Source organism: Vombatus ursinus, unplaced genomic scaffold, assembly GCF_900497805.2.
Source record: "Vombatus ursinus unplaced genomic scaffold, bare-nosed wombat genome assembly UNPS02003292.1, whole genome shotgun sequence".
NCBI classification, from domain to species: domain Eukaryota; kingdom Metazoa; phylum Chordata; class Mammalia; order Diprotodontia; family Vombatidae; genus Vombatus; species Vombatus ursinus.
In genome coordinates, this window is record NW_020943070.1 from 3,776,449 (window position 1) to 3,787,821 (window position 11,373).

Here is an 11,373-nt window from a genome sequence, read left to right on the forward strand (position 1 = left end):
GTGGCTGCCTGCCTTGCTGACTCCACATGTCAGTGGGACATGAGGGGAACCCCACCCCCCGCCTCCCGTCGGTTCCACCACAGGCTGCAGAATTGGAGCAGTGAAAAGACCCTAGGACAGCTGAGCTGAGAGGAATCTCCCAGAATATTGGGCACTTTCACCTCCCCTCTCCCTCTTTCCCAGGAAGTGTCAGCGACCTTGGCAGAAATGAAGGGAACATCTGTGAAGCTCTGATGTGTGCAGCGCTGCTAAGTGCTGGCATGCAGATGAAAAGCCAGACAGCCCTTCCCTCGGGGAGCTCACCTTCTGCTGGGGGAGACGCCCCAGAGGGGAGGTCTCAGGGTCCTTAGGGTGTAGGGGCAAAGCAGATGGTCAGGCCTCTTCATGCCATTTTCACTGATAAGTCGTTTTCTAACATTGGGCTGTTGTTCAGGGCCGATGAGAACCCTCCTTCCTGGGTCTTCCAGAGCTGTGGCTGCAGCCCCTGCAGGAAGGAGCTGCCCCCAGGCTGCATCTTCCCAGGGGCAACTTCTCAGGATGCCGGTGGAGGGGCTTGGGCCGGTAGCATGGCGTTTCTCACGCCTCTTGGGCCGTCTTCATCAGGGTCTGAGAGGGGATGGTCAGGGTGGTGGGGGTGGTCGTCTGGCCTTTGCTGCCTCCTGTCTCTCCCAGGGTGCCCTGATGCTTTGCCAGTGCTTGGTGGGGAGGGCTGGCTCCCCCTCCCCAGGGGATGCCTGAGCCAGAAGTCAGACCCCAGGGGGAAGGCCAAGGCCCCTGGGGGCTTCTGTACTGGGACAGACTTAAGAGATCAGAGTCCGGCCTCCTCGTTTTTTAGGAGGATACAGCGAAGGTCAGGACTGGCGGCTGCGCCTGACCGTTAGTGCCAGAGCCAGGTCTAATGCCAGCTCCCGGCTCTCAGGACAGCAAGCTTCCTCCTTGGGCCACACTGCCTTTTCTGGGGGCGGTGAGCCATGTGTACAAGCCATGATGCGAAATCTCATGGTGTAAGATGAGGGATTCGTGGTGGCAGGGACAGCCACCTCACTAGGCCTCCTTATTCCTATGCCCGAGTCCACAGCTTCCCAGAAGCCTTCCCTGATGTGCACACAGACGTCCCTTCCAGCCAAAAATGTTAAGTGACTGCCGCCTCCAGTGTCAGTCTTTCCTTTGCCCAGGTCTTCTTTCTGTTCCTGCTTGTGTATGTGTTGGGTTCACTCTTATTAAAATGCAGACTCTTTGTGCAAAAGCTGTGTTGATTTCTCATTGGGGCGTGCTCTGTGGCTGGCCCAGGCCGGGAGGCCCCACACGGCGGGTGTTTTCAATGTCTGTGGGACTAGATGGAAATGGAAGTTCCTCAGGGAGTGAGATCCGGGAGCTCCAGACCTTCGGGGAGCCTCAGACTGGCCATTGAGTCCAAAGCCGCCTTAAGGATAAGAAACCGAGGCCCAGGGAGAAGAGGGTCTTGCTGGAGGAGGTCCCTGAGGGAAGGCTTTCTCCAAGAGGTGGGAATCTAGTTGAGTCTCGAAGGGGGAGGGAAGGGCAGACTAGCTAAGGTGAACATCTCCAGGCATGATTAGGTAGAGTTAGGGATCCGGCCCCCAGCTGCACTGCCCAGCAGTGAGAAGCACCTCTCGGTCTGTCGACTCCATGTTTGGTGACCTTGGGCAAGTCACAGCCTCATCTATAAAAACCAGGAGCCATCACCCCACTTCTAAGAGTCTACGAGCACCAACGTTTTCACACCAGCTAAAAATGCTTCGAATCCCAGGCCAAGAACACTGGGAAAACAACCTGGATGATGCCAATGAATGTTTCCCAATTTTCCCTCAATTGAGGAGGCAACTGTTGAAATCCAAATGTAGGGATGGGTTGGAGGTGGGAGGGTAGAAAAGTGGTTTGAACTAGAAATGCCTGAGGGCAGCCTCCAAACTGGCCAGAGACGCTAGCAGCAGCAGCAGCAGCAGCACACCCTCTAGGCCAGTCTGAGAAACCCAGAGACCTCGGATCATACCCTCCAATTGCCTCCTAGAGCTGGAGGAGCCTTAGAAATGGAATGACAGAGCTGGGGGGTACCGTGGAACATGGAGTATAGAGGCTGGGAGGGGCCTTAGAACAGGGGATGTGAGGACTGCATGCTGGGAAGGACCTCGGTGATAACAGTGCATCCCCCATCATGGAGGCGTTTAGATACCTCACAAGTCCGTGGGGGTCTAAAGCCCCAGATATTCTGAATTAGGCAGGGCTTTATTCTTGATATAGCCCACTCCTCGGACCCCTTTCTTTGTCCCTTAATTTCCCATCTCCAGATCATTGCCCCCACCCCCGGATTTACAGAAACATAAGATCATAGGGATCCAGCCCGGCCTTTTCCTTTTTACCAGGCCCGGGGAGGGGGAGGCACTTGCCAAGATCCATCAGGTGAGGGAGCCGCTAGTCTGAGCCCCTGACCAGTGCCCGCCAGCTTTCAGATTGATCCAGCTGATGTCAGAGGGCCACCCGTCCAGATCCCACGTCATTTAAAAAATGTCAGTTTATAGTTGCTGTGCGAGTATACGTGGGGGTCTCACTTCAGCAGGGTCCTGAGCGGACGCTGGGCACAGGAAGTGCTGGCCCAGCCCCAGGCAGGGAGAGGTCTGCTTCTCTTGTCTCTGATTCTGGGCCTGCTAGAAGCCTAGAACTGAGTGAGCACTGATGTGATCATCATCATAATAGCTTCCATTTACACAGCATTTTCAGGCTTTCCGAATGCTTTACATGTATTATATTACTGGATCCTCACAACAACCCTGCCAAGGGGCTGCTGTTATCATACCCATTTTATAGAAGAGGAAACAGGCTGCCATGCTATGTGAAGGTACGTGTCCTCAGGTCTCCCCGACTCTCAAGTCCAACTCTCTGTCCACTATGCCACCCAGCTGCTGTCTGATCCAACCCTCCCCCCTCCTTTTTACATGGAAGGAAACTGAGGCCCTGCTAGTGGACTTGGCCTTGGCCATACAGCTGGCACCTTAGACTCAGAATTCAAAGAGGCTCCAGAGCTGGGTTTTCCCACCCTGTTTCTGCCCACCAGTCTGTAGTAGGGGAGGGGGCTTAGACTGTCTTGCCCATCCTTCCCCGCCCAATTTCCAGACCATTTTGCAGATGAGGAAACTGAGGTGGCAGAGGCCCAGCAGCTGAGCAGACACTTGAACCAGGGGATTGACTTTAGACCTGGGGCTCTCATTTTCGCCCTGCCCAGAGATGCCCCCTTCTCTCTCTCTTCTCTCTCTGTTTCCTGTTTCTTCAGCCCTCTCTCCCCGCCACAGTGTTCCTGCGTCCTTGTGACCCCCAGCCCCGTCCTGATCCTTCCCAGCCCCCCTTCATGGACATGGTTACTTCCTGTCTGCAGCTCCGGTCCAACCAAAGGCAACTTTAATTTCCCGTCTCCCTGGCCCTGGTGGCTTGTTCGTCAGCTCAGAACCAGCCAGTGACATGCCAAATGAGCCTCTGGGCAGGGACGGGAAATTGATATTCACTAATGGGAAACCTTGGCCTGGTTAATTAGTATTTATTTCCCCAAGTACAAGCCATTCAGATGATAAATAGGAGTGGAGGATTGCCTGGGTCCAAGGCCCCAAGAGCACTGATCGCAGGCTCATTTTAGAATTGGAAGGGAATTAGAGTCCATTTTACGGGTGAGAAAACTGAGGCCCGGAGATGCTAGGTGACTTGCCCAGGGTCACAGCCAGTAAGGGTTGGGTGGCTAGGTGGCGCAACGGATAGAGCGCTGGCCTTGGAGTCGGGAGGACCTGAGTTCAAATTTGGCCTCAGACTCTTGACACTTACTAGCTGTGTGACCCTGGGCAAGTCACTTAACCCCATTGCCTAGCAAAACAAACACAGCCGGTAAGGGTTGGAGGTGGAATCTGAATCCATGTTGCCTCTCAAAAGTCCTCTTCATTGTCTGTCCCTCCAGTGACGGAAAGGCTCACCACGATGGTCCTGAGGGAGATTACCCTTACCCCAACCTTCCGGTCCCAAGGTTAGGATTTCAGGTCAGGAGGCTTGGATTCAAGGCCTGTCTTCAGCTCCGTGAGCCTCAGTTTCCCCTTCTATCAGATGAATAAATCAGGAGGCAGCATGATATAATGGGAAAGAGTGGTTTTGGAGGAGGATCTGAATTCTAATCCTGCCTCTGTGGGACTTGGTGAGTCCCTGCGCTTCCTTATCTATAAATGAAGGGGAAGATTAGGAGGCCTCTCAGGCTTCTTACACTTCTAGATCTACCAATCAATCAAGCATTCAGCAAGTGTCTACTGTATGCCAAGCACTGGGCTGGAAGTACAGAGAATGAAAGAGTATATTCACGCAATCTATATATGTTTGTCTTATATGTTAATATATACTTGTTGTGTATTAATATATGCCTTATATATACTTATCTTAAATATTAATATAAACTTGTCTTATATATTAGTATATACATGTCTTATACATAAATATATTTACTTGTCTTATATATTTGTGTATATTCTTGTCTTAAATATTAAAATATACTTGTCTTATATGTTAGTATACATACTTGTCATATATTAACATATTTGTCTTAAATATTACTCTATACTTGTTTTATATATTTACACATATACTTTTATGTATCAGTATATATACTTTTCATATATATTAATAATACTTGTCTCAAATATTAACATATACTTGTCTTATATATTAGTATATATTTGTCTTATATATTAACATATACTTGTCTTATAATATGCGCTTGTCTTACATATTAATATATACTTGTCTTATATATTAGTATATATTAGTTTTATATATTAACATATACTTGTGTTATTAATACATAATTGTCATATATTATTTAATGTATTATTAGTATATACATAGCTATATGGATATATTACATAAAGTTAATACATACGAATACATACAAAGTAACTAAATACGAGGTAGTTTGGGAGGTAATGAGCCATATCCATGCTGGCTTCTCATATTCTTAGGCAAAGAGAGGGATCGATGGGGTCGGTTCCGTGGTGCTCCAGAGGGCATCATTTCAGAGATACTCCACCTTCTTGCCTTGAAGGACCCATTAGGAGTGCAAATAAAGGTTCCACCTTGAAGACAGTGGCAGTCTATATGCCTATATGTGCGGAAGAGGATGAAGGAGAGAAATTCTATGAAGGACTTGACGAGATTCTCTAGTCCAAGCCAACACACGTGTTGAGCCTCAGTTACTTAAATTGAAAAACAACTTGTATGAAATGCCTGCCATGTACTAGGGACTATATGAGACAGAGGGCACAACTAGCATGCTGGTGAATAAAATTTCCAATCAAGGAATGGAAGAGGCCAACGACCTGTAGATAGCAGAAATCACACTCACACATTGCGGATATTTTCTTCAATAAGAGAATTGGAAGGTGCTGGACCTGATGAGCCTCGATTGACATTTTTTTAAAAAATTGAAATTGACCTTTAATTAATCAGTATTAACTCACAAAGTCAGTGAAAGCCAGTGAAGAGAAAAAGAAACCTACAGAAAGCTTGGTGTACCATCCAGTAAAGCCATATCATCCCTCCAGCAAAAAGCCAACAAAAAGAAATGAAATGGGACCGATTGGCATGATTCTAGAATCGTGGATTTAAAACTTTTTTTTTTAACTTTTAAACTTTTATTTGGAGTCGTTTCTGAAGAACCAAGATAGTTAGCAAATTACTTCAGATGCATCAAGACTGTGTGTGGTTTTTTTTTTATTTAGAGCTTTAGCAACGTAGAACATGACACAGAATAAAGTGGATTTCCATCACTAGCTGTTACCACATGCATCATTCTAAAGCAGTCAGTCTATTTCCCAAGAATGATGTGAAAAGGAAAACTGAAACTCATTTGTGAGTTAGGACTGAAAGGAAATTCAGACCTCATGGATTCCAACACCCGCGTTTTGGACTTGAGAATACTTGGGCATAAAGGTTCATTTTATCTGCCTGGCTTCACAGAAGAAGCTTGATTTATACCCAGGTCCTTTGAGCCCGGCCCAAGCTGTCTTCCCACTGCTCCATGCACCTTACCTAAAGTAACCTCATCATCATTGGTAGGTGCTCGTAATACTTCAGTAATCAATGAGATATGAGAGAGGGGAATTGGTACTTAATAAATGAAGGCAGGAAACACAGTTGGACCTGAGAGAAAAAAATTCATGTTAAGGAAATCCTCCTGGAGATAAAAAAAATTTAAGGACACAAGAGGAAAATTTCAAAAGAATGGAAAATTGAGTTTTCTTATACAAAATGATTGATATGGAAATGTTTTATGTGATTGCACATGTATAAACTATATTGGATTGCTTACCATCTCAGGGAGAAGGGAGGAAAGAGAGAGACAGACGGATAGAATTTGGAACTCAAAACTTTAAAAACAATGTTAAAAATTGTTTTAACATGTGATTGGAGAAAAACAAACTATTTTCCAAAAAAAAAAAGAATGGAAAAGATCATAAATGATTTGCTAAGACTACTCCTCCCCTCCAAAGGCAACTGAGAAGATGTCAGCAATGTGGAACTCCTATGTCTCCTTTCTTATTTTACATCATATTTATGAACATGTAAAGAATATCCTTAATGGATATAGTAGAAAGCAACTTGTGTAGAGACACAAGACCACATTCTCCCGGTCACAATTAACTGAGAGGTGTAGAAAATACCTAACTGTGCTGTGTTTATGCTTTGATAGTTACAAAGCCCAACAGTCATGTGATAATTTAGCACAGAATTCAGCCTGTAAGGTCCTTCTCCAGAAAGATCCATCCTATGGACATAGGTTGTATTGCAGTCCTGACTTTGACCCTCACTGTCTCTGTGACCTTTAAAGGGCAAATCCTTAAAGGTCCCTGAATGTCATTTCCCTTATTTGTAGAATAAGCGGGTTGGATGTGATGACCTCAGAGGGCCCTTCCACTTTTAGAGCTGTAATCCTATCTGTCTCCATCAATCTCCAAAGATAGATTTGTTCAGTGACTTTTCTGATTATCAATAATAAGTGAAGCTAAAAGTAGGGAAAGATAGAGGCTTCGCTGTTATGGAAGAGACTCTGCGCAAAATCAAAATGAAAGAGATGGTGAGATTCTCTGCTGGCAAAAGGCATTGCTCTGATTGCCTCTAGCTTTTGGATGCTACAATGAAATCCATGGTCCTTCAAAAGATATCAGCTTAATCATCTATATAGGAAAAACCAAGTGGATGAAAGATCCATATTGCCCAGACTACGACAGGAAGTTGAGAAGGCATCTATCCCTTTGACTTAATCTATTAGTATCTTGGATGAAAAGAGCCCAGAATCAAGCAGAAGGAGAATGGACGAGATTGTGTTTGGGAAATCATGTTGTATTTTCCATCTCCCTGTCATGAAATCTCATTAAAAATATTTTACTGATAGCTTTTGTTTTTGCATCATCTTTTTTTTTTCTTACCCAGTGAGTTATCCCTTATAATAAAGAATGAAAAAGAAAGGAGAAAGAAACCAGTTCAGCTAAACCAAGTCACTGGACACGTCTGCCAGCCTGTGTGAAATCCCACACCGATAGTGCCTCATCTCTGCAAAAAGGTAGAGGTGTGTTTTCTTTAACTCTTCTATAGGGTCAAGTGTAATCATTACAATTGTATAATAAAATTCAGTTTTGTTCTGTTACGGGTTATGATATCGTCATTTGCATCATTGCAGTTATCAGCATATTGTTTTCCTGGTTCTGTTTCCTTCACTTTGTATCAGTTCATATAAGTCTTCCGGTGCTTCTCTGAATTCTAGATTATCTGTCCTTTACTACAACACAGTAGCATTCCATCATATCCATGTACCACAACCTGTTTAGCTATTCCCTAATCAATGTAACACCCACCTCCTTAACACTGATGTTCTCTGAGTGATACTGTCAGGCTGGGGATCATGGGGTGCCATCATTTTCAGAGATATCGAGTCACAGGTGACAGAAAGTGCATTCGAGCAGTAACACCTCAGAAAGCAGTAACTAGGAGGGAGGGAGAGGGACATATGTAAGCTGCCTGATGTTACGCCTGATGACTGGCTCCCAGGAGAAGGTATAAAACCTCCATCGTCAAGGATAGGGAGGCTCCAAAGAGGCAGTGAGTGGCCAAGTGGCGGCCTCTGTCCACTATGCAAAAAGTGAGGGCAGAGATGAGAGATGACCAGCCTGCCTGCTGAACTGGAGTGACCCTAATTATAGTGAGAACTGATGCTCGTGGAACGTGTCTGCATGCGTCTGTAGTACTTGTGGTCTCCAAATCCATGATGTAACTAGACTGTGACCTCCTTGAGGGAGGAAAGTCTTTGCCTTACATTTCTCTGAGTCCCCAAGCTACACCCATCACAGGGGTCTGGAATGTTTGGTTGTTTGATTCTTCCTGGATCCCCTGGAGGGGATCACCCGCCTGATACCCGCTGAGCAGGCTCCTTCATGGGGGCTTCTTGGCAGAAGTATCTCCAGGCCCCTCCCCAAGGGGCCTTGGGTGTACAGGTTGAAGAGGGAGGCAGGCCTGTCTCCCCTGTCGTGATCAAATGAGATAGTGTTTGTAAAGTTGCCAGATGCTTAATAAATAGCTTCTTCCCTTCTCCTTCTCTTCTCCATGTCTAGGGTAGGCACGATGGGAGGTAAATAAATAAATCCTTTTTTTTTTTCGTTAGTAGAACTGTATGTCAGGTCAGGGATGGGGTTAGGGGGACACAAGAGTAAAGCCGGAGAGGGGAAGGAGCCCCACCCCAATGGTATCCAACCCCAGAGCTAGGCTGAGCAATCAGGGTCCCTCTCCCAGCAAGCCCCCAGCCTAGAAGCAGCTGGGCTTCAGAGATGGCCGGGGAGGGGGGTGTTGCAAAGCCCTGAGCCGGTTCATCCGTTTGGCGCCATGCCAGGCTCTCTCTGCAGCCACTTCTGCTCCAGACCCAGGCTCAAGGCAGCACCTCCTTTCCCCTCCTCAGTCGTTTCCCTACTCTCCTGTCCCTCGGTCTCGGTTTCCTTTGTCAGAATAGTGAAGACCATCTGCTCCTCAGAATCTTTCCTCAGCCACCTTAAATCAGCCCCAGCAGCTTCCTCCTCCCAGCCGGGCGACCCAGCCCCCTCCATTTGTCCTCCCATTCTCCCACTCCCCACTCAGTGTGCGCCTGCTGGCCCCCAGATCACCTCTCTAAGAGCCTGTGGAGGTTTCATCAAGCCGGCGCTGGTTATACCGAGCAGAGGGGAAAACTGTCCGCAGCAGACCGCAGGCCTGCGTATGCTGGAGTTGGCCCGCAGGGGCAAGGAGTCAGGAGATCTGGGTTCAAATCCCCGCTCTGACTCTTGCTAGCTGTGGGTTCCTTCCCTCCCCCTTTCCCTCTGAGATTAACTTCCATTCCACTGTCTGGATTCTGAAGGCACACAGTCAGTTACACGCCGTCTCCCTCATTAGAATGTGACTTCCTTGAAGGCAGCAGCCGTGAGCAGGCCTTTCATTGTAACCCCAGGGCTTAGAGCAGGTAAACAATTATGCTTGCAGACTAACTGCTGGGTGAGATGAGGGCTTCAGAATAGACTTGGCATCAGGAAGGCCTGGGTTCAAATCCTGCCTCAGACGCTAACTAGTTGGAGGACCCCGGACAAACTACTTAAACACCCCGTGCCTCGGTTTCCCCATCTTCAAAATGAGGAAATCTTTCCGGCTCAACATCTTTGATTTTAAGGTCCTTTTGATCTCCTAGGGTAGGGCTTCCAGGGGCAGCATGCCTGGGGATCAGCTCCCACTCATGGGACATCACTCCAGGGGGAGAGGGCCAGAGGTCTGACTGGCTGTGACTTCCCAGACCCTCAGTTTCCTCCTTTTTAAAATGGGAATAAATAGTACTTGTGCCTAGCTGGGGGTGGGGGGCACAGTATAGAAATGGGAACAATGACTTTTACTCCTTCTGTCCAGGAGAGCGTGGTGCCCAAGAGGCACTGGCAGCGAGGACCCCATGTCTATGTAGTTAAAGGACCTCTGTCCCCTGATTTGCCTGGCGCGTAGTAGGTGCTTAATGTTTCTTGACCTGAATCACGGAGAGAATGGGGCTGAGGAGGAGGCAAGTGGAGAACAGGCCTTCTAAGAACCAGCTGCCGTCTTCCTGCTGTGGGAGACACAGGCTCCCTTCCCTGCCCCCAATCAGTGGGGGTCCAGGAGGGCCTGAGCCTCCCTCCCTTCCCTGTCATGGGGGAGGGGGAGGACAGGGCCAGGGAGGCAGCCCGCAGGCGGCAGCATGAGCAGGAAAACTCATCAATTTGATGGCTTCTCTGGGAGCTCAGCTGTGCTCTAGCTAGCCCATCACGGAGACAGATTGATGGCCTTCATTTGTCTCTGGGGCAGGCCATGCCTGAGGCTTCTGCTCTCCAGAAAGGGGGGGTGGGCTGGTGAAGGAGAGGGGGAGGAATGTCTAAGATGAAGAGAGGCCCTGCGGGGAAAGAGAGGGACCATCACCCACATCATTCACACACTCATAGATTCCTAAGTCTGAAAGCAACTGCAGGGGCCATCTAAGCCAACCCCCTTAATTTTACAGATAGGGAAACTGAGACCCAGGGATGGTGAAGCAACTCAAACGTGATCATGCAGCTAGAATCAGCTTTATGATTTAGACCCTCCTTTGAGACCCAGCTCAGGCCCCATCTTAGGACGAAATCTTCCTTCCTCGATGCTTTGAACAAATGTGGATTTGACGTCATGTGTCCTGGCCCCAGCCCTGGTGGGCTCTGGGAGGCTTTGGTGTGGGTGGAGCGGAGTAGAATCACAGCTGCTGATTCATCCCCAGAAGCGCGTCTCTGGAGCAGCCGGTTCTGTTCTAGGTGCCACGTTGTAGGAGGAATGCTGATACTCCAGAGAACCTCCAGAGGGTAGAGAAGTCATGATGAAGGAACTGGGGCTCCTTACCTGGAGAGAACCTGAGAGCCGTCTTAAATGTCTGAAGGGCTTCTCGTGTAACAAGATTAGCCTTTTTCTGCTTGGCCCCTGAGAGCAGAGCACGGAACCTTGGGTGCAGGTTGTGAGGGCAGAGTCCTCTGGACGTAAGGAAGCACTTGCCAACAATTACTGCTGTCCCAGAGTGGAGACCTGCCTGCTCCTGGAAATTTCCAACCAAAGGCCAAATGGCATCCCCTTCCCTTCTTTACAGAGTAAAGAGCCTCTTGGCAGGGTACTATTGCTGAAGTCAAGGGTTCCACCCTTGAGCAGACGGGGTAGCTGGGGACCAATACCTGTCATGCACAGAAATCCTTTTTTAATCGGGTTTTCTTTGGTCATTCATTGGTAGAAAGGCTCAGATGGAAATAGATTGATAACTTTTGAGGTCCCTACCAACTCAGA

General features: G+C 47.9%; 1 pseudogene; it reads left to right on the forward strand.

Moving 5' to 3' along the window:
- The first annotated feature begins 30 nt into the window (after positions 1-30).
- Positions 31-1,246, forward strand: LOC114050209 (annotated as a pseudogene).
- Positions 1,247-11,373: the final 10,127 nt, after the last annotated feature.